This window comes from Balaenoptera physalus (genome assembly GCF_965194825.1).
Source record: "Balaenoptera physalus genome assembly, chromosome: 15".
NCBI lineage: Eukaryota > Metazoa > Chordata > Mammalia > Artiodactyla > Balaenopteridae > Balaenoptera > Balaenoptera physalus.
The window spans coordinates 50,195,369-50,220,615 of NC_138894.1; the positions used below are offsets into that span (position 1 = coordinate 50,195,369).

General features: G+C 34.1%; 1 long non-coding RNA gene across 2 annotated transcripts in view; it reads left to right on the forward strand.

Annotated features, from left to right (window-relative positions):
- Positions 1-25,247, forward strand: part of LOC309643550 — an 813,743-nt gene that overhangs the window by 768,923 nt on the left and 19,573 nt on the right. Inside the window, exon 4 of one of the 2 annotated variants that reach the window (XR_014253815.1) lies at positions 2,684-2,906. The exons of the other annotated variant lie outside the window; for it this stretch is intronic. This is a non-coding gene — a long non-coding RNA (uncharacterized lncRNA). Of the gene's footprint in view, positions 1-2,683; positions 2,907-25,247 lie in introns of those variants that run through there. 2 annotated transcript variants of the gene reach the window in all.

Consider the following 25,247-nt stretch of genomic DNA (forward strand, 5'->3'; position numbering starts at 1 on the left):
CTATTATAAATGTTTTCTTTATTTCTTTTTCAGATAGTCCATTGTTAGTATATAGAAACACGGCTGATTTTTGGATGTTGATTTTATATCCTGCAACTTTACTGAATTTGTGTATTAGTTCTAACACTTTTCTGGTAGAATCTTTAGAGCTTTCTATATATAAGGTCATATCATCTGCAAAAAGATAATTTTACTTCTTTTGGTCTGATTAAGATTCTTTTTTTCTTGCCTAATTGCTATGGCTAGGACTTCCAGTACTGAACTGGGTTAAAACAGTGAGAATGGGTAACATTGTCTTGTTACTGATCTTATAAGAAAACCTTTCAAGTTTTCACTATTAAGTATGTTAGCTGTGGGCTGAGCATATATGGACTTTATTATATTGAAGTACATTCCTTGTATACTCAATTTGTTCAGAGTTTTTATCTTGAAAGGATGTTGAATTTTGTCAAATGCTTTTTCTGCATCTGTTGAGATAATCACATGATTTTCATCATTAATTCTATTAGTATGATATATCACATTTATTGTCTTGCCTGTGTTGAACTATCTTTGCATCCCAGGAATGAATCCCAATTAATCATGGTGTATGGTCCTTTTAATGTGCTGTTGAATTCAGTTTGCTAGTATTATGTTGAGAATTTTTGCATCTATATTTATTAAGGATATTAGCCTGTAGTTTTCTTTTATTGTAGTGTCTTTCTCTTTCTTTGTATCCGGGTAATGTTGGCCTTGTAAAATGAGTTTGGGATTGTTCTCATCTTTAGTTTTTCAGAAGAGTTTGAGAAGAATTGGTGTCAGTTCTTTAAATGTTTGGTAGAATTCACCAGTGAAGCCATCTGCTTCTGGGCTCTTTTAGTTGGCTGGTTTTTGTTTGCTGTTTCAATCTTCTTACTCATTATTGGTCTGTTCAAATTTTCTGTTTCTTCATGATTCAGTCTTGGCTGATTGTATGTTTCTAGGAATTTATCTATTTGTTCTAGGTTACCCAATTTGTTGGATGTTTATAACTGTTTATACTAGTCTCTTATGATCCTTTGTATTTCTGTGGTGTCAGTTGTAATGTCTCCACTTTCATTTCTGATTATTTATTTCAGTATTCTCTCCTTTTCTCTTGGCTGGTCTAGCTAAAGGTTTGTCAATTTTGGTTATCTTTTCAAAAAATCAGATCTTAGTTTTGCTGGTCTTTTCTACTGATTTTCTATTCTCTATTTCATTTATTTCTTCTTGAAGTGTAAAAGTTAGGTTGTTTATATGAGATTTTTCTTTTTTTCTTAATGTGTAGGCATTTATCACCATGAACTTCCTTCTTAGAATTGCTTTTGCTTATACCATTAGTTTTGGTATGTTGTGTTTCCCTTTTCATTTGCTTCAAGATATCTTTTGATTTTCCCTTTTGATTTCTTCTTTGACCTGTTGTTTAGGAGTGTGTTGTTTAATTTCCACACATTTATGAATTTCCCACTTTTCCTTCTGTTATTGAATTTATAGTTTCATACCACTGTGTTCAGAAAAGATACTTGATATTATTTTAGTCTTTTACATTTGCTAAGGCTTGTTTTGTGATCTAACATAATATCTATACTGGAGAATGTTCTGCATGCTCTTGAGAAGAATCTATATTCTGCTGCTGTTGGGTGGAATGTTCTGTATGTGTCTATTACATCTATTTGGTCTAAGATATAGTTCAAGTCCAGTGTTTTCTTATTGGTTTTCTGTCTGGATGATCTATCCAGGGCCAAAAGTGAGGTACTGAAGTACCCTACTGTTTCTGTATTGCTGTCTACTTATCCCTTCAGATCTGTTAGTATTTGCTTAATATATTTAGGTGCTCTGATGTTGGGTACCTGTTTATTTATGCTTGATATATCCTCTCAATGAATGTACCCCTTTATCATTATATAATCACCATATTTGCCTCTCATGACAGTTTTAACTTAAAGTCTGTTTTGTGTGATATAAATTTAGCTTTCCCTACTCACTTTTGCTTTTACTATCCCTTCACTTTGAACCTATGTATGTCCTTAAAGCTGAAGTGAGTGTCTTGTAGGCAGCACTTAGTTGGGTTTTGTCTTCTTGTTTTTTAATCCATTTGGCCACTCTATGCCTTTTGATTTGAGCATTTAATACATATACATTTAAAGTAATTATTGATAGGTAAGAACTTACTAATTCCATCTTATTAATTATTTTATGCTGTTTTGCAGTTTTCTTGTTCCTTTCTTCTCCTTTTGTCATCTTTCTTTGTGAATTGATGATTTTCCAGAGTGAAATGCTTTGATTCCCATCTCTTTATCTTTTACCTATCAACTGTAAGTTTTTGCCTTGTGCTTACCACAAGACTTACATAAAACATCTCATATAGAGATATAATAGTCTCTTTTAAGCTGATAACTACTCAACTTTAATCACATATAAAAATTCTACCCTTATACTCTCTCCCCATATTTTGTTTGATGTCTTATTTTACCTCTTCTTATATTATCTATACATTAAAATTAATATAGCTATATTTATTTTTAATACTTTTGTCCTTTAAACCTTTTTTATTTGAGTTAAGTGATTTACACACCACCAAATTACTGTATTAGAGTATTTGAATTTGACTATATACTTACCTTTACCAGTATGTTTTGTATTTTCACATCATTTCATGTTACTAATTAGAGTCCTTTCATTTCAGCTTGAAGAACACCTTTCAGCATCTTGTAAGACGGGTCAAATGGTGATGAACTCCTTCATTCCTGAAAGACAACTTTGCCAGGTAAAATATTCTTGTTTGGCAATTTTCTCTTTCAAGAGTTTGACTCGATCATCTCACTCTCTCCTGGCCTGCAAGGTTTCTGCTGCGAAATCCACTGATAGCCTTATGGGGATTCCCTTATATATGAATTAATTTTTCTCTTGTTGTTAAAATTTTTCTCATTGTCTTTTATTTTTTTTAACATCTTTATTGGAGTATAATTGCTTTACAATGGTGTGTTAGTTTCTGCTTTATAACAAAGTGAATCAGCTATATATACACATATATCCCCATATCTCCTCCCTCTTGCGTCTCCCTCCCACTCTCCCTATCCCACCCCTCTAGGTGGTCACAGAGCACCAAGCTGATCTCCCTCTGTCATGCGGCTGCTTCCCACTAGCTATCTATTTTACATTTGGTAGTGTATATATGTCCATGCCACTCTCTTTGTCCCAGCTTACCCTTCCCACTCCCCATGTCCTCAAGGGTGTGGAGAAAAGGGAACCCTCTTGCACTGTTGGTGGGAATGTAAATTGATACAGCCACTATGGAGAACAGTATGGAGGTTCCTTAAAAAACTAAAAATAGAACTACCATACGACCCAGCAGTCCTACTACTGGGCATAATTCAAAAAGAGTCATGTACCACAATGTTCATTGCAGGTCTATTTACAATAGCCAGGACATGGAAGCAACCTAAGTGTCCATTGACAGATGAATGGATAAAGAAGATGTGGCACATATATACAATGGAATATTACTCAGCAATAGAAAGAAACGAAATTGAGTTATTTGTAGTGAGGTGGATGGACCTAGAGTCTGTCATACAGAGTGAAATAAGTCAGAAAGAGAAAAACAAATACCATATGCTAACTCATATATATGGAACCAAACAAACAAACAAAAAATGGTTCTGAAGAACCTAGGGGCAGGACAGGAATAAAGAAGCAGATGTAGAGAATGTCTTTGATTTTAGACAGTTTTATTATAATGTGTTTGGAGAAGATTGTTTTGGGTTGAAATTCTGGTGTGACCTTTTAGCTTCGTGAACTTGGACATACAGATCTCTCCCCAGATTTAAGAAGGCAAAGTCCTTTACCAAGTCAGCCTGTCCTGAGATTCTGGATGGGCTGTCTGGTGGTATCCACAGGTGGGCTTGCTGCTGATGTCCTTGGGTGGGCAGGTTTGGTATCTGAGTCAGCAAGTGGGCAGGCCTGTTGTTTATGTACACAGGGGCCATCCTGGTGCCTGGGTCCATGTGGATAGGCCTAGCGCTGGAGTCTGCAGTGATGGGCTTGGGACCTGGGTCTGCATGGGCAGGCTTGGATCATGGGTCCAGAGGGCCAATCAGGACCCAGGGACCACTGGGGTGGGCCTGGCATTTGAGCTCACCTCACTCTCCTTCTCCCATGGGGAGAGGGTATCTCTCTGTGTGTTGGGCTGCCTGGGCTTGGGGAGGAGTGATGAAAGTAGTATGAATCTGTCTTTCCTACTGCCTTCATGCATCTTTTCTAATTTCAGTGCTTCACTCAGGTGCTATAATACTTTACCTGGAATTCTTGGCTCTTGTAAAATTATTTTTACATGTGGATAGTTGTTCAAATTGATGTTTCTGGGGACAAGACAAGCTCTGAAATTCCTATGCCACCATTTTTGCTGATATTGCTCTCCCCATATTTTAGTTGTTGTTCTTTAATCTCAGATATTAGTTCCAAGTATGGTAAAAACAAAGGAAAAAACCAATAAGCTAGCAAACCAGAGCCAAAATAAATAAGCAAGCAAGCAAAAAAGCAAAGAAACACAACAGAATCTTCAGCCATCATGAGAGTCAAATCCAGAAGGAGGAGAAGTTTAGTTTCTAAAGGCAACAGGGCCCAGAGAAGTATTTATCAACCCAAAGTCTCTTGGTACTTTCCTGAAATCTCCAGTTTATTCACAGATATGTTTTTTATTAAAGCAACTTGGCCCATATAATAGGAAAAAGCAAAACTGTCCCTTAGAAAGATAATTGTCTGCTCATTAGGTGTTTTTTTTAAAAATGAGTTACATTCTCTTTCCTTTGCATTTGATTGCTGAGTCATTGAGTTGTAGCAGATATATTGTGGGTGAAGAGGAGAATCATGTAAGAACAATAGCAAATCCTTTGCCTGGAATTTGTTTTTTAGTTTTTGACTTATGACTTCAGTCCTCATAAAGATTCTTATAGTGGTGAATTTCAAAATGTATACTTGTGCTTTGATTTATTAAGATAGTAACACAAGGAAAATAAAGTTGTAAAGATTTTGTAGAAAAGTTTACTAATTTGGTTTCGGTTACGATTTTCTGTTTACTTATTTAGAAGAAAGATCTGGGAATATTTAATTATCAACTTTTTTTTTTAACATCTTTATTGGAGTATAATTGCTTTACAATGGTGGGTTAGTTTCTGCTGTATAACAAAGTGAATCGGCTATACATAAACATATATCCCCATATCTCCTCCCTCTTGTGTCTCCCTCCCAAATGATATATACTGATCCATCAGTTAGACATGAAGCTCTCACCTTTTATATCAAGTTTAAATAAAGCTTTTAGACCCAAAATATTTTTATTTGATCTGAAAAACAGTATTGCAAATCCTGCCTGGAATCTTTGAAAGTTGATTGAGGCTGTACTTACGGAACTCATGGTGTACGCAAAGATCATGGGCTTGTACAGACAGTCACTTTGGAAGGATTATTTTAATGTAGAATTGTCACACCTACAAATGAATTACTTGATGGCTGAACTTATGGTGTGACTAACACATGCTTTGCTAGTTAACTTCTGTGTGTGTATTTGAATAGATAGATAGATAAATTAGAATTTTATTTAATAGTGAAAATAATTGTTTGGATAATATATTCAGTCCCTCCTTACTAAGGAATTGGTGATACCCTTCGATGTATCAGGTCCAGAGAGTGTTTCTGTCATGGTCCTGATTGTATCATGTTTTGATGTCCTGATTTGATGTCATCTCAAGAAAGTTATTCTGAGTTTCACCCTGATAGAGGTTAGGTTAAGCGAGCCGTTGCAGATTGTATGCAGTCTCTTTTTGTAGTTTCTCAGCTATATTTCTATGGTTCTGCCTACTATTTTGCTTAATTTTCTGTTCATAGGTATTTGAGATGCTTGAAGTTGAGGAATTTTCTCATGTTCAGTATATTTCTGGTAAAAGGCTATGTCTGCCCTAGAAAGTAAACACTTTTCTGTGCTATTCAGACAGATATTCCAGGTTAAAGTCACGTTCTCATTTTTTTGGAGGAAAGGAATGATCTCTAGGTTGAATATCCTGAAAAAAATGGGGTACAATATTCATGAAGAATTAAATCAATGTTTCCCCCAGTTTTACTATTAAATTATCAGGGTTTTGATATTTACCTTGTTCATTCCAATGTGTTTGTGAGACGACATCTACAGAGATTTGTAAGCTTTTCAAACCAAAGAGCAAAATTACATCAATATTCTTAAGTGCTTTGAAATGAGGCAGTGTGAAAATCAGATCGAAGAGCTTGACTATCAGAATTCATTCCTTCTTTTTACTCTGTTATTTTCCCTATACCTAGAACTCCATCTTTCCTCTGTACATGGTGCCTTTTCTTTTATCCTAACTCTTCTCCCTTCCACCTCTCGCAATAATTATATAACATGTAGCTCTTTGGCCCCAGACTTAAATTTTAATAATTTTATAATTTTCATCTCTTACATTCTGTTCAGTCATTTCACCTTAGAAGACAGTACTGAAAATAATCCCTTCAAGGTGACGTGCTAAGAATATGGTTATACAGTACTTTTAAGGTTTTTTTTTTATTGTTGACTTTTAAAACTAAAATGTGTTATTTTAATTTAAATGATATATTTTGGAAGAGAGAAGTCATATTGGCTCTAAGTAAGTCAAATGTAGATAATGACAGTAAATTAACAATCCTTTATCTATAGAATATCTGCTTAATGTATAGTTGACCAGGAAAGTAGCTCAGTGCCTTAGTTTTCCTCTTTTTAAATAGTCGCTTGGCCTCATATTTCATTAAACCCCTGCAGTAGGAAATTTGAGCTCTAATAATAAATTAAATTAAAACAACACTGAGATATAGATAAAATCTTGCTATTTTAGCATAGTCTACATGTTCTTCCAAATGTTCATATTTTACAAGGAATGTACTCCATATTGAACTTATACTGGATGCTTTTAATTATATAGAATGGATCCTGAGGTTAAATGTGAGACCGTAGAGATAGCATTGCATGGTTAGTTATTAATGTTAATTGAGCTCTCATTCTGTGCGGTGCACAGTACAAAAGAAATAGAAGTTCAGATGCAGGCTTCCTTGCAAACTGATCATCTAATGGGGAGATAGAATTCATTAAAAAGCGGCACCCAATCCTGAATTTCCATGCCTAGACATCAAAAGGGCTAATGTTATTAAACTCTGTATTTGTATAACACTTTGAAATGTACAATCTGTCCTCATATATGATATCTCTTAAGATCTCTTAGGATACTGTGAAAACTACAAGGTGTGGTGAAAGAGCACAAATTTGGTTTCAAGCAGAGCTGGTTCTAAATCCTGTTCTGCCTCTTAAGTTGAAGATTTAAAGATCTCTGCACCTCAGTTTCCTCAGTTGTATAATGAGGATAATAACATGCCTTTTAGTGCTGATTTGAGATTTATAGGAAATGACATGTTGTAGGATGGTCACTTACTTCATATAGTAAGTGAGCAATAAATGTGTGCTCCTCTCATTATCCTTTTGCAGATGAGGAAACTGAAGCCTTTGATTGGGACCAGGTCCTAGGCCTCCTAAACAAGATCAAAGCTCTGTTCATTATGCCACACTGTTGGGGTTATCATGTGTGCTTAGTAGTCTGAAGGCTTACCATAAAGAACATCTTAATTTCAAGCCTATGCTTTTTAGCCTATGCTAAAGACTTACCAGTTCTTATTATAGTTTTTCCCCAGAGATTTTGCATCCCTATGCTCCCTTTGATTTGGTAAAGGTTACTTTGTCTGATAGAAGAAAATAGTATATATCTATTGTTCCCTATCCACAGATCAGCTTTTTTGTACTTGATAAAACGTTTGATCCTTTCAGAGATGCTATGAGCTCCACAAATTTCATCGTATCTTGCATATCTTATACTAATTCATAAGTTTTATTGTCCTTTCTCTGCCATGTATCAAAGGGGGTTGGCAGGGAGTAGAAGTTACTAGATAAAAATATATAATCAATGGGAAGATGGTAGGACCTTACAAAGGTCAAACAGAGAAAACAATAACAAGAGAAATATGTGGGCCTGTGTATTGGCCAAGGCCATGGATATGCCCAGGGTGTTCTAAGAAACACACCAACTTAATGGAAAGAGTGAAGCTCACCATGCAGAGAGGAAGTGTGGGCATGTGATCTGCCTGTGCACACTCCCTAATTTGATATTTCTTGGAAGACCCAAGGCAGTACTGATGTAGAAGCATACTTATTGATCTTAAAAGGAATTTTAAAAAATATAACAATAGCTTTATATAACTTCATTACCCTTACCAAATATGTTTTGTGTAGATATACTGGCTACCTTTTTCCTGGGTATCTGTGGTACAGATACATTGAATAACATTGAGATGAGATTTGTACACGTTCTTTAGGTTTCAAGAAGATGGTGTCTATCTCTAAAGTTATTAGAAAAGTGATCACTTTTGTTCATGCCTGATTAGTGTTATATGGGGACTAGAAAGAAAAAAAATTTTTTTCTTGAAATAGATTTGTCTTCCTACATAACTAGTTGGAAGGGATACTTCCAATATGATTTCCATTGTTTTGGCTTGTCTCCATTTATGGGCTATGAGGTTTATAGTTCTAGCTTCTTAGCAAACTTACTTTAAGAAACAGCTGGTTCCAAAGTCTCTCTCAGTATGTGCAATGGGTACTCAGCTGTATGTTTCTCCTGATGACCAGTGCTTTGAAGGAAGCTAAAATATTTTTAAAGCTCAAGTGCTCAACTAGGAATATTTGAGATTCTGCAGATTTAATAGCAGTGCAGTATTCCCCAAAACTGTAAAAGTAGAAAAGCTGGAAACAGAGTGGAAATAGTGGAAAAGTAAAGGTTTTTTTTAGGTAGTTGCTGAGCTTATGATAATAAATATACTTTTCTGCAGTTATAGCAGTCATGTCTAAACATCATGGGTTAGTAGAGTTAGAATAACCTACAGATCATTTATTTTAACTCCCAGTATCACAAATGATGAAGGTGAGACTCAAAAAGGTGAAGGTGAAGGTGCAGGTTATGTAACTAGTTATTGGTCAAATGAGTCATAGCCATATCTCTTGATGTTTCTTTTTCATTGTATGATGTATGATGCATAATGCACCACTCTCTTTGAAAACAGGCCTTTTGCCCAGAAGAACTTCCTTAGAAATCTAATTATGTGAGGATTACAAGGCTGAGAGATAGTGATAGCTCAATGTCAACTCATTGATCTGGTGCAGATTCACAATGAATGTAATTGATACACAATTACAGAATCATCAGATACCAATATTAGGTTCTTTCATCTTAATTACTTATAGAAAAGATATTTTATTTTCCTTTTTATATATAGAGATGACCCAACAAATCTCACTTCTTATACCTCTTTTTAAAATTCCGGACAGAGATTCGGTTTCCTCACTGGCATCATTCTATGGAGAGCTCATTTTAGCCAATGAGAAATAAAGTGGCTTTATTCTAACCTTCTTGATGTCCTCTGCCTGGACCTCCCCAAATACCAGAATCACCTAAGACTTAAAATCAATTACAGTTGACATAGGTACCATGTTGTAATCCTCCTGTATAATTAAACAGTTTAATTGTCATTGTTTCATAATGTTTGCTGACAGCAGAAACCATCCACCTGGTAGCTGTGTTCTTTCAAGAGGCGCTTAGTACAATTCTAGTAAACTGAAGAGAACTTAGATGCAGATAAAAATCACAACCTCTTCAGTTTGCATTTTTAGCACATGCCACCTTGTAGTATATTCACCTTATGCATTTTTGTTGAAAGTTGCAAGGATATGAAAATAAAGAAATTAGTTAGAGACTGGGCTGTAAAGAAAAGAATGTAGAATGGAAATATAAACTAATGTGAAAAACTTGCTTTAGAACTAGTCCTTTAAATATTCATATTCAAGTTCTTTAATGGAATGAGTTTTGTTTTATATGCAAATTAGTGTTTCTATTTCACAATTTGACTTTATAATTGTGATATGATTTCACCTCTTTGAGTCTTAGTTTTCACATCTATAACATGGAGATGGTGATAGTTCCAACATCTCTGGAGTTTTAGATTTAAAAAAATACTATATACTTGAAAACACTGTATATGTTTTCAAAATACATAGGCATATATTTATGACTGTATACTGTTAAGGAAGCAATTTGATGAAATGATATCTAGTTTCATTTCCAACTCCCAAATTCTACAGTACCCACTCCGTATCATCTAACACATCAATACTTCCATAAAGAGCCAATCCATTTCTCTCAGACCAATGGAAATGCTGCCTTTCTCTTCTTCTTCTACCCCCTGTAGCATGTTAATTACAATACTGATCATTATTCATTTTTGCAACTCCCAGAAAGTACCTGCTCATTGCCTATTCAATGAATAATCTTGTTGCTTCCAAACCAAGGACGTCTACACTGCTCTGTAGCTATCATTGTATAGTGTATTGTAAAGAGCCAATAAGTTGGCTGACCAATTACTTAAAACCCCACTCCTAAAAAAATGTGGGAGAGGTCACTTAGTCACTCCTGCATCCTAGGCTTAGTCATCTCTGCATCCACCAAGTTTTACTATCTTTCTTAAAAAAAAAAAAAAGAAGCAGTCAAAGAATAGGTTGATTATTGGAAACCTTTCCTCCCTCTACTCCTGAAGGTGTAACTTGTCAGCAGCTCTCAGTTCTTACTGTGTATTGCCCAAGTGTTGTAATGTCTCTGTTGTTGAATTTATGAACTAATCTTGGTCTTCATCTCTCTACACCTGATCACCCACACCCACTAAATAGAATGACAGTAGTTACCACGTATCTGCCTTCTTGTAAAAACCTTTGAAATTATCTTTGCACAGTATTCTGAGGCCAATAAGAAAGAGACACCCCAAATATATACTGGTATTTTCTCTTCCTAAATTTCAATGCTCATCTTAAAAGTTAATATTTTCTCTTTGGAATTCTTGAAGATAGTATTATAAGCTGGCAGAAAAGTTTTCAGTACCATGTTATCAAGCCCCTATGCTCTTTTTTAAAATTTATTTTATTTATTTATTTTTGGCTGTGTTGAGTCTTTGTTGTTTATGTGCTGGCTTTCTCTAGTTGTGGCGAGCAGGGGCTACTCTTCGTTGTGGTGCGTGGGCTTCAGTAGTTGTGGCACGCAGACTCAGTAGTTGTTGCTTGTGGGCTCCAGAGCGAGATAAGCATCTAAATTTGTTGAAATATTGACCTTATTCTCAATAAAGGGCAAATATCTAAGATGTTGTCTCTGAAAGCATAATAGGGAAACAATACAACACTCTCTAGAAGATGAAGTCATACAAAGCAGCAGTTCACAGGAATCAATGGCATTCTCCTGTCAGAGCTCAGATGCTTCTTTACTCTATCAGTGACATGGAGGTCCTTGCTCTCAGCCTAACCATTTTCCTCTGGGGCTCTTTGGAATAGAATGTAAAGTTTCTCACATGCTTTGCTAACCTGAGTTCAGCCAGGTGAAAAGGGAAACAGGCAATTTTGCTGTCACCATTCTTGTTATCTCAACTATGATGTAGGTATTTACGGTTTAGGTGGTCTCAGTGCCTCCTGGCTTTCTAACAGCACCCCTCACTATGTTTCCCTCCTCCAACTTTTCCTTCCAGTGAGAAGCCTAATCTTTTAAAACAACTTGTCAAAAACTATCACTGACATCCACTGCCTGCACATTAAATCCAGACATCTTAGCCTAATGTCCCAAACCTTCCATGATATGACCCTAACCTGCTTCCTAGCCATAAATCTGATTTTTCCCTTGGTTGAACTGGTATTCTACACAAACTGTTCTACTCAGTGCTTATTTAACCTGTTGTTTAATATTCCATGTCCTATATTTTTGCTGTTTCCTAGCCTCTGTTTTTCCTTCCACCAGAATTGTAGGCCATGTTAAAATCCCTCTTTTTTAGCCATCCTAGGGGAGGGGAGTAGCACCTATATTTGGGACAGTTCAGTACTACCCTTAGGTATAACCTCTGTTGTTAGTGTTGTTATTGTTTTTATATGTGTCTTACATCTGTCACTGCACCAAAAGTTCCACAGGACAGAGTTTATGGATCAGCCAGCCTTATCATCCTCACAAGATCATATTCCTAGTCTGCGCTCAAATATGTATTTGCTCGAAGATACCTGACAATTTATCACACCACTATGGTTAGTGTTGCAGGCCCTGCCACAGAAATTTTAAATATATACTTTTATTAAGTTAATAAATCTTAACAATTATATTGCAAGATAACTACCTTTACTATTAATTTTTTAAAAAGGCGAATCAAACTAAGATCCAAGAAAAAAATGAAGTGACTTGCCAAGACCATAGAATCAAAGTGTCTGCGGCAGAGTTTTTGAACAGGTTTATTTCACTCAAGGAACATCATCCCAGTAAGGCTGAGGCAAGGATTCTAATATTAAAAACAAAAACAAAGGCAAAATCATTTGTGCAAAGCGTGTCAGGCTGGTTTGTGAGACAAGAGCCCTCCAAGCTCCTAAGACAACATGAGTATGAGAAATATCCAGAGATTGAAACATTTCAGGAAAAATCCCTTATCACAGATTGTATGCATGTACTATGTTTACTGACAGATTTGAGTTATGCTTCAGACAATGAGATTCCATGTTCACTATTCTGCTTGAAGCTGATATATTTAGGGTCAGCTGTAAACCAATTTGTGAGGGAGAAAAAGTTGTGTTATATATGCTTGTGTGTCATTTGCTGGGGGCATAGCCTGACCTACATGAGTCCCTCCAAAATTTCTCAGTCTGCCTTATATGCTCCACTGACAGCCCATGTTTAGATCCAATTTCTGAGCCAGTGTCAATCAAAGCTGGCCTTCTGGGGCTTAGAATCATGTCACGTGTCTTAGATCTGGTAACTGGGTTGTGATTGCTAACTCTGAAATTATTTCCATGTTCCTTTTGTTGTCAGGCTATGTCTTGGTACATCTGGAACTGATTTTCCTAGGGAGAGAGTTTAGATGTGGACATGGGAAGTGCAAACTAAAGCACAGTGCCAAGATTTACCAAGGATGTAAGCAGCCAAGTTGTATTAGAACAAAAATGTTGCCGAAAACATTTTACCAAACAAATAGGATGAAAAAAGAGTTCTAGGATATAGAAGTCAGAGTTGGTGCTAAATGATCTAAAGCAAAGGAGTAAGTGGATGAGAAGCACTGAGTCAGAGAAGTCCATGACTAGGGGAATAGGATGAGACCCTGGGAGGATCAATGCAAGAATGATCTTCGGGGGCTCAGGACATGTTCTGCGGTCAGTAAGATGATGCCATAGGCAAAGCTTGCTTTATTAAAATTTTTTAAAAAAAATTTATTGGAGTATAGTTGATTTAAAATGTTGTATTTATTCATTCAAAACATATCCATGTGATGACTTCCATTTAATCATTCATCCATTTAGCAGAAGGGATACAGTGCCGGTTCAAAAGGGAGTTTTCAGTTAAGTAATACAGACAGAAATCAAATAATTATACAAGTAGTTGAGTAATTATAATTTGAAAACTTCTGTGAAGGAAAAGACTTCCATGGGGAAGAACCAGATGAGACTGGTGGTGAGATATTAACCACCTGTAGGATGGAGGGTGCACCTCAGGCAAAGGAAACAGGAAAAACCATGGTATATTTGAGGAGCAAAGAGAAGTCTGGTATCACTGGAACATAGCAAGAGTTAAGTGAGTGGCATGAGAAAAGATTAGAAAGGTAAACAGGAGCCAAATCCGTAAGGCAGATATTGCTACTGTTATCCCAGTTTCCAGATGAAACATCTGAGACTCAGATAACTTATCTCCTTACCTCACCAGCTAGGAAGGGGTAAAACCAAAATATGAATCAGGGCTATTTAACTCCATAGGCTATTTCCATAAACCTATGTCACAAATGCCTTTATATAGTTCCTGCAGACTATATTAAGGTTTTAAACTTAATCCTAAAAGCAATGGTAAGTACACTGAGAGATATTAATAGCAAAGTGGGATAAAAGATAATTTGGGCTGGTGGACGGAGGATGGATTGGAAAATGCCACTGACTGGCAGCCTATTGGAGTGGGTAGAATACTGTGCTATCTAACACATGCTTAAATTTCCGCATCACCTAACTGGATGGGAACTTTGAGATCAGCTGATCATTCACCTCCACTGTCTATCCAAGAAGGTGCTGAGGCCTAGAGTTATTTCCTCTGAGCCACAATTTTATGCTGCTGTTCATTTCATGTAAGTGTAAGCAGTTTGGAGGACTGGCAAATCATTCAATACTCCAATATTTCTTATTGCAAGCTGAGTAGTTGCCAGTAAAAGTCAGGTCAATTTTATCAGTCATTCTTCCCTGAAATCAGCAGACACTTACATAACTCAAACCAGTTTTAACTCTATGGTACAGACAGGGGCTCAAATTAGTGCACATTCAAAAGGTAATAATAATGTAATTTTAACATTTACCAAACCTTTCTATATGTACTAGGAATATACCTTTGAAAAGCATCTAAACCATTTCATTTATTTATTCCTATGTTTAATCCTCTATATCTATGTCAAGAATATTCTGTGTATCAGGCTTTATGCCCTAAGTACTGGGTATATAGTGGTGAACAAAATAGAGTCCTTGTCCACATGAAGTTTAAAATATGATGGAGACATACTGAGGATGGGAATATAAAATGGCTTAATTGCTGGGAAAAACAGTTTGGTGGTTTCTCAAAAAGTAAAACAAAGTTACTGTATGACCCAGTGATTCCATTTTTAGGTAGGTACCCAAGTGAAGTGAAAACATCTATTCACACAAAAATTTGTACCCAATATTCATAGCAGCATTTTTCACAACAGCCAAAACAAGTGGAAATCAACTGATGAATAAATGAACAAAATATGATATATTCATACAATGGAATATCATTCAGCCATAAAAATAAAGTACTAATACATGTTACAGCCTAATAGATAATTACAGTTTGTTTAATCACTATAATAAAGACAAACAGGGCACAATAAAAATAAATAAATAAAGATAATATGTAGGTGCTAAATAAATGGATGATCTGGCAAGGACTCTCAGAAGAGGTAATATTTAAACAGCCACCTGAAAGGTGATGCTGGGAATTTATCGGAATAATAAATAAATTCCTTGTTTCTGGTCTAAATATGAAACAACAAAGAGATATAAATACAGATGGAAATGAAAATATGTGCTTTATTGTCAACAACATCTAGGTAAGGGGTTGTCTTACCAAAGTCCAGAATTAAAGACTTATACACCTCAGCACAGGCAACACTGGACACTTTTAAGCCGCTCCTTTCAGGTAAAGAATCTGTATCCCTGAGCTTTATGGGTGGTCCAGAGCAAGACAGAGCATAAAAAGAGAGATTAAAAAGTGCTGAACCTTTGTATCTGATCCTGCTTCAAATTACCACTCAGATTATTTTCTCCTTCCCTTGAGGAGACTGAGTGAGGAGATAGAGGCCAGAAGTGTTATATTAATAGAGGTCCCACTTCATAGAAACTGGAGAAAAGGGGAAAAGAAGTTTTCTTCTTAGAGGTAAAAAATTACTAGACATTTGAAGAGGCAAAGGATAATATGAGAATATCTAAAACATGTTTATTCTGTTACCAGAAGCTGAAATAGATAGAATGGAAGAAGGCAGTGGTCAGAGAGATAATGGATGAGAATATTTCAGACTGACAAGAGATATAGGAGGCAATATAGTATATAATAAAATAAATAAAAAGGAATATATACAAATACACACTATAATGATCCCACACAATGCCAAAATACAAAGAAAATATTCTAAAAGCCTCCAAGGAGAAAGACAAATAATTTTAATGGAAGGTAATGAGATTGAAATTAGCCTGCTCAATAGCAAAAATTCAGGCAAAAGAAATGTATCTCTCAGAAAAAAATTGTAGTTTTAAATGCATATATTAGACAAAGAGAAAGGAAGCAATGAACTGTTTCCACTTTTAGAGCTAGAAAATTAAGAGCAAATTAAACCCAAAATAAGTGAAATAATAAAAATAACAGAAATTAATAAAAAAGAAAAGACAGAAACAATGGAGAAAATCAGCAAATATAGAATTTGTTGATTCTAAGACTAATTTAGAAAAAGAAGTATAAAATACACATCAAAAATATCAGGAGAAAAAGGGGACAACCTACAGATCCCACAGAGATTAATAAGCTCAATCAGGAACATTATGAACAGCTTTATGTCAATAAATTTGATGAAGTGGACAAATTTCTTGAGAGATACAACTTACCACAGTTGAAATGAGAAAATAGAAAGTTTAGATATACTTATCAATTAAAGAATATAATTTATAATTGAACAAAATTACATTTCCACAAAGAAAACCCTGGGACTAGATGCTTTCACTTGTGAGATCTACCAAACATTTAGTAAAGAGATAATACTAATCCTATACAAAATTTTCTTTTTTTTTTCAGAAATAGGATATGAGGGAACAATTTCTCAACTCGTTTTATGAGGCCACTTAACTGTGAAACAAAAATCAGACTGATCTTCTTTAAGAGAATATGAAATTCCAGACCAATAATCCTGCTGAACATTGATACAAAAATCCTACGTAAAACTTTATGGAATTAAAGTTAGGAATATATAAAAAGAATACTACACCATGATGTGTGATTTAATCTAGGAAGGCAAGGTTTTTTTAACATACAAAATTCAGTCAATGTAATTCATCATATTTATATACTAAAGAAAAATCATTTTTAATAAATGCATAAATATTTGACAAAATATAATATCTATTTATGATAAAAAAAATCTCTCAGTGAACTAGGAATAGATGAAAAGCCTGATATAACAATTCAGTATGGAAGGAAAATATTTTCCAAATATTCATATGGAAAAAGAAACTTGACTTCTACCTCATGTCATACCAAATAGGAATTAAAGGTAGATCAGAGATCTAAGTATAAAAACTAAAATAATGAAGCTACTAGGAAACATCATAGGAGAATATCTGTGCAACTTTGAGGCTGACAAGTTTTCTTAGAGAGGACGCGGAATGAACCATAAAATATAAATTAATAATATAAATTTCCTGAAAGTTAAAGGCTTGCTCATCAAAATACACCATCCAGAAATTATACAGCCAGTAAGATTAAACAGAAAGGAATAATATATTTACAACACATGTATCTGACAAAGGACTTCTATTAAGAATATTTTGAAACTCTCACAACACAGTGAGGAGATATAAAATGTGGGAAAGACTTAAACATCTCACAAAATAAAATACACAAGACATCTAAAAAGCAGAGGAAAAAGTGCCAAATCTTATTCCCTGTCATGGAAATACAAATCAAAACCACAATGAGATATCACTATAAATCTGAAAGAATGGTCAATATAACAAAAGGTTGTCAACACCAAATGTTGCACAGGCTATAAAGCAAACAGAACTTTCATGCATTGCTCTTTGAAGTGCAAAAGGGTACAACTACTTTGGAAAATAGTTGGGTAGTTTCTTTAAAAATAAACACCTACTTATCATACGACACAACAATTCCACTTCTAGATTTTAAGCCAAAAGAAAAAATGCCTCAAAAGGCACCCCACAAAGAATGTTTATAGCAGCTTTATTCAATATAGCCAAAAGCAGGAGACAACCTAAATTCTATCAATAGGGAAATGTGTAAACAAATGATAGTCTTTGTATATAATGGACTACTCAGTATTAAAATAAAATGAACTGATGGATCCAGCAATGGTATGCTGGTAAAAGAAGCCAGATTCAATCATGCTATATGATTCCATTGACATGGAATTCTAGAATAATTAAATAAACCTATAGAAATAGAAATGAAATTAGTGACTATTTCAGGAGGGGTTACTGACTAAGAAAGGCCATGAGGGAATATTCTGTAGTGATTAAAATGTTCTGTGGTTTGATAATGCATTTGTCAAAACTTATTGAATATCATATTCAATATCTGAGCATCTCATTATATGTAACTCTAACCTCTATTAAAAAAAAATATTTGTGCGAGAAACAGAGTGAAAAATAGAAGTCTAGGAGACCCATAATGCTTATACTAGAAAAGAAGAAAAGGTGAAAAGTTAAGATGAGTATTTAACTTAGAAGTAAAGGGGGAAGAATATTATTTTTTACCTTAAATAGAAGAGAAGAAAAGGTGAAAGTAATAAGCTAAGTATCTTACTTAAAATAGAGGGGAGAAGGAATAGACTCAAGGAAAAATGAACTCAAAAAGAAAATAAATAAAAACGCAGAAATTAATGGAATGAAATAGTGATGAAAACAAAATCAAATATACATAATATCTGTTGTGTGCCAAGCACAGTTCTGAGAGCTTTACTTACATTCTGTGCCTCCCAAACATCCTATGATTTAAATATTATTTTATAGGTGGGAAAACTTAATTTAAAGAGGTTTAATAACTTACAAAAAAAAATCACATAAAATTAAATAAGTAACCGGGAATTCCCTGGCCATCCAGTGGTTAGGACTCCAAGCTCTCACTGCCAAGGGACCGAGTTCAAACCCTGGCCAGGAAACTAAGATCCCATAAGCCGCACAGCACAGCCAAAAACAAAAAACAACAAGAACAACAAAGAAATAAGTAACCTACTCAAGATCACTTGGACAATGTATAATAGGGATGGAATTTGAACTCTAGAAATTTGTCTCAAAGTCTGTGGTCTTCAACCTGTTTGATTTTCAGTCTTTATGGGAAGAAGCATAAAACTTTAACTTAAATAGACAAATTCTTAGAAAAATGTAATTTGCAAACAAGAAATAAATAGCCTGTGAATAGCCCTATGCATATTAAGTAAATTGAATAAATGGTATAAAATCTTCTACAAAAATTATAGGCCCATGTGTTTTAGAAATTATTCATATAACACTTTCAGTTAAAATATCCTTTAATCTAATAACTCTTTCGTAGAATTGAAATGTGTAAATACTACCCAACATATTTCTCATAGCGATAATAACCAGAATACCCAAGTCTAATATAGGCAAAGGAACAATAAAAGAACAAAAATTGATAGGCCAGTATTACTAAGGAACATTGATGTAAGTATATTAAACCAAATAGTAAACAACCAAATCCAGTATTTAAAAAAATGTGTTACATCATGAACAAGTCAAAATTTATCATAAAATTCAAGGATAGTTTAACATTAGAAAATCTATAAATGTTATTCAGTACATTAATATTTAAAAGAGAAAAATGAATGATTATTTTTAATAGATATGGAAGATATTTAACAATCATTCTTGGGTTAAAAAAAACTCATGACAAATTGTCAATCAAAAAAATTTCCTTACTGTGATCAAGAGTAACTATATAAAACGTATGGCAAACACCTGTAAAAATATGAAATGTCAAAGTATTATTCATTAAATATGGAGCAAGGCAAGATTATCCACTGTCATTATTTCTATTCAACATTTAGTACTATATTGTTCTAGCCAGCACAGCAAGCAGAAAATAAGTAAGTAAACAAATAAATAATATGCAAGAATGTAAATAGAAGGAACAAAACTCTTACTTAAAAGTAATATCATTGTCTACCAAGAAGTAATATGCTGACAAGTCTTTAGAATAAATAAGAGAAATTTTTTAATTGGCTAGTCATAAGATAAACATATAAAATATCAATTTATATATGCCACCAAAATAAGTTATAAACATAATTAAAATAGAAAATATTTACTACATCAAGAAGAAGTGAGGTAACAAGAAATACATATAACAAAATGTGTGCCATATCTGTCAAAAAACTTGATTACAAAGAATTACAGAGGCTTCAATATAATGAGTCACATATGGTTCTAGATTAGAGGACTCAGTATTCTAAAGTTGATTCTCTCCAAATTGATTCATAGGTTCAATAGAATTCTGATAAATTGCTGACATAGATTTTAAGAGAGTTGAAAAATAACTTATTACATCTATATGAATCAATCTGATTTTAACATTAGTGGAATTCTAACCAGAATTTCACCATAGGTTTTTGAGAAATTTGAGTGACTACTTACTACATTTTTCTGGGTTATCCTGATTCTGAAATTTACCTGAAGAACAGAAACTCATTAACCAAATCACTTCAGAAGGGAAAAATCAGATGGGGACACTTGCCCTTCTGGGTGTAAGAACATCTTCTAAATCTCAAATAGACATAACATTGTCTTATCAGTTCTGGGGAAAATATTCAACAATAGAACCAAGTAGCAAACCTAGAATCAAAACCACAAATATTTGTAAACTTGATACAAGGGAAAGCATTAGAGACCAGGAGCAATGGGAGAAGGATGGTCTATTCAGTAAGTGGTAGTGGGACAGAGTTATCTCTGGAAATAAGTAAAATTCATTCCACTCCATGTACCATACACAAAGTTCATCCAATATAGATTGAAGAACTAAATGTGAAAGTAAAACTTTAAAACATTTAGATAAAATCATTAGATCATAATTTTATGTCTTCTGGTTGGGAAATACTTTCTTAACAAGGTATTAAGCATAAAAGAAATGATTACCCATAAAAACAAGGTATGAAACATGATTGATGAAGTTGACTACCTTAAAATTTAGCACTTCTGTTAATCAAAATACACCATAATGAAAGTGAAAATAAGTCATAAACTATGGCAACACATATAACACGTGAAGTACTCATGTCAAAATTAAAGAACTCCTACAAATCAATCAGAGAAATCCTAATAGAAAATATACAAAATCATGAAGCAATGTCTTTTACAGGAGTACAGCAAATGCCTAATAAATATATAATAAATGTCATGGTCATCAGAAAATGCAAATTAAAAACCAAAATAAGAGACCATTTCAACTAAGTGTTAGTGAGGATACAGAAAATGTGTACATTCTTGGACAGAGCAAGTAAGTCTATATATTGCTATAAGCAATTTGAAAACATGTTGGCCTTAATGTGTAAAACTAAGTATGAACATATATTGTAACACAGCAGTTTCACTTGTTATTATATGTCTTTTTCAAACTTTTAGGAACCAGACCCACATTACATTACATTGTACACTTTGATCCCACTACTATCATAAATATATAAATATACATGTGTATAGGTATATAGAAATAACTGGAACCAACTTTCATGAAACAATATTTCTATTCTATTCTTTTTAAAAACATGAAAAACTGTTTATAGTAACTATGTTGATTTCATTACGATGTGACTCATAATATGAAAAGCCTCACCCTGCAGAAACTCTTGCACATATACATCAGTAGGAATCAAAATTTTTTCCAAAGAAATTCGCTGAAGCAAGTATTATAAAAACAAAATTTTGGAAACAATTCATACGTTTATTGACAGGAGAATAGATAAATACATTGTTGTATAGCATTGTGAAATAAATTCATCAGTAGAAATGAACAGACTACTCCTATGTATATTAACCTGTATGAATCTTAGAAATATATTTTGTGAAATGAGTGATTTCAGATAACTACATACAGTATTACTACTTTTGTTAACTGCAAAAACAGTAAAATAAAAGAATACATAGTTTACAGATAAATACACTGAAGATAAATCTCTTAAAAAGTGAAAACCAATTGCCTCTAGTAGAAATGGAGCTCTGGGAGAGTAGATGAACTGAATTTGGAGAAAGCACACAAGAGTTTCAACAGTATTTTTAATATTCTAGCTGTTCAGCTAAGTAACGAGTTGACCAGTTTTTATCCTATAGTATATAACGTATATGTGCGTGTGTGTTTCTTTGTGTATGTTTGTATTTTGTATGTATCAACATTACATAATACAAACTTAACACATAAAAAAATATTTCATGTTGCCCGTGGAGACAGCAGATACACCCCAAAGAAAATGTGAAGTAGAGGTATTTTCTTCATTTTTGGTTATTGGCTTAATTGTGTAATGGTCAGAGTAGGCCACCTAATTGAAAATTACACAAACTGCTGCTCCCATAGGAATGCTGCATATCTATATGAAAATGAGGGAATACATTTTCTTTGGTGTATTTTGATTTTTATCTGCTTTAGAATACTTTTAATAAAATGCCACTACAAGAAGAAAATCTCATATCTCAAGTGCTCTGAAGTTCTTTACATTTTACAATTAAAACAATATTTATTGTTTTTTACTAACTCTTGGTGGGAACTATTAGGCAGTTGGCAAATACTCTGTTAAGACTGACCTTTACTTGCTTCTTAGCTATAGCTGAGTTGAGAACCTCTGGGTTATTAATTATTAGTAAAGATTTTGCATTTCAATAGGTTCATCCTGTTCTCAAAAGCCTTTTACTTCAGAAAATCAATTGTTCTCTCTTTTGAACTGTAATGTTTATATGATTAGGTAAGTTTTGCGGACATCTGTGATATATTTCATCTTCATAACCAACTGTGGTATTTTGAGAACTAATGCTGTTACGTGTGACGTTTGAGGCTAATTCTCCTCTCTTTCAATAAGTGATTTTTTGGTATGAATTAGTAATGTAGTTCCACCTAAAATGCACAAAGTAAAGAAGAGATTTAGCAATCTTCTCACTAATTCAGTCTATGTAGAGTACCTATAAAATAAAATGAAACCTACTTTCCTTGTAGAAATTCACTTTGTGTAACCTTGGGTATTTTCCTAACAGTTGTTACTTGAAATTAATGTGTATGATGTATGAAACAGGATGTGTATGGATTACTTAGGATTTGAAACAGCAAAGTTATCATCTTAAATGTATATGCCATTTTATACTTTCCAAAGTTCTTTTTTCTTTATCTCATATGTTACTTGAAGGAAGGGTGCAAATAATGCTAAAATTGTTGGTTAGTTTTCAGTGTTACCCTTACAAAGACTTTTTAACTTATAATGGAATTACTTTGTGAGGAAGTTTTACCCTGGAGAGTAGTATACGATAATTTTAGATTACCAAGTGGAATGATGTGTAATTCAGTGACATTAAATGGTAATTAGCTTTTGTTTTATAGTTTTAATGGGAAATTGCAGCATGAATTTTGTTTCTATCTTGCTAGGAATGTAACTGGCTAATGTGAAAAATGAAAAATTTCCCCTGCATCACATTTTCACTCCTAGAGATGATGAAAGCTGGGCATGGCTTTAATACATTGGGATATATCCTTTTTATTTTTAAGGCATTACTAAAGAGAGTTGATCCACAATTGGGAATAAGCTGGTTGTAGAATATCTTAAAATAAGTAATACTTGTTTATTCTTCCATCTTCCCCCTTGAAACTATACTTCAGTGTTACTTTTTGGTTAAAAAGCAATCACTTTTGTTTCATGGTTGTTTAAATAGCAAGTGTGGCTACTGCTTAAGATGTATAAAGCAGGAAAATAATAGAAGACATTAATCAAAAAATCCAGGAGGCTCAGTGAGCTTTGTACAGGATAAATACTAAAACAAAGGCAAACAAAAAAAGAAATAAGGAAAAAAAAAACAAAACCCACAACCAAGTACATCATAGTCAAACTGCTAAAGACCAACAATAAAGAGAAAATCTTGAAGGTATCCAGGGAAAAATCAAATTACATAGAGAATAACAAAGGAAGCAATGGAAATGATAGAAAATAAAATAGACAGGAAGAGGTGACTGGGAAAAAATGATGAAAGCATCAGTGAGTTGTGAGACAACTTAAAGAAACCTAAAAAATGTATAATTGGAGCTTCAAAGGAGGTTGGGGTGGGGGACAAAAATTATTTGAAGAAAAAATGGCTAGATTTTTTTCTAAATTTGATGAAAATTATAAAACCACAGATCCAAGATTTACAAACACTAGAAACATGAAAAAAATTACATAAGACTATTCATAACTACATTAATTAAAACCAGTTATAAACAGAAAATCTTAACAGAAACCAGAGAGGGAAAAGATAATTGTATACAAAGAAACAAAGAGATGAATGACTGTAGACTTCTCATTGGAAACAATGCAAGGGAAAGGACAGTGGAGCAACATCTGTATGTACCAAAAGAAATAATCCCGTCATCATGCTTTTATATGAAGTAATATTACTCTTAAAACTGAGGTGAGTGATTTTATCAAGGATGGCAGAGAAAGGACTTCCAAAAATCCATCTCTCATAAAAGAAATGAGAATATTGGCAAAATTTGTCAAAATCAACTTTTTCAGATCTCTGGAAATTAATCTAAGTCTTTGAACAATCTGAGAAGTGTTTATTCCAGAAAAATGGCTAAATCTTGGTAAGAACAGTTAGATTTGTGGTACTTAAACTTACCCTATTACCATAGCCCTCTCCCTGCTCCAAAGCAGTTTTGAAAAGCAACAGTCCCATGGTCTTGGATAAAAGCAGAAGCCTACCAGGTACTAGAGAGGTCAGAGAAGGTTTGGAGCTTCCAAAATCACCTTTCTTAGAGAATTGTCATTATTTATGCTGTCTGACAGTTCTCTGGAAGCATTCATGTACAGGATTTATCTCTTTTTGACCATATTTAGACCTGCTCTGAGTGAAGAGTCTTTCCCCTGGGGATATTTGTCAGTGACAGTTGTTGAATATCACAGCTGCCTGAGGTAGTGATAAGAGTTGGGGCAAATGATAACTCAAAAGAAACCAAAAAAACAAAAACAAAACAAAACAACCTTTGAAAGAGGACCTGGACAATGGGAATCTAGAAGACCAGCAACATAAACAGGGCAGCACGCCTGGCCAGGGCTATATATTTGCCTAGAGAAAACTGGAGAAGACCCTAAACACCTCTCTGGCTGACCTTGAGATTTCCTGCAGAAGCAGAAAGTAAAGACTAAGGCAGAGCTGTAGACGGCTTATCTGAGCACAGAAGTTGTACCCCAACACACACACACAAACACACACAGAGTCTATCAGCAAAGGCTGTGAGACCTGCTAGTTCCAGTCATTTTAAAAAAAAGCTATTTGCAATGATTAGCTGACCCCTGAGCAAAGCTAGAAGAAACCTCAGTGGCCACACACAACAACAAAAAATACAGACTTTATAGAATTGCTTCAAGAAAGCCATTAAAACAAAACAAACAAACAAAAGAGCAGCAAAGTCGATGCAACACACAGCAACAACAAAAGACCTTGGTGGTTGTGGGGAGGCAGTCTGATTTCCAGAACTGCCCATTTTCTTATTTAAAGTGTCCAGTTTTCAGCAAGGATTAGGCCACACGCAGAGACATAAGAAATATACCCCATTCACAGGAAAAACTATAATCAATAGAAACTG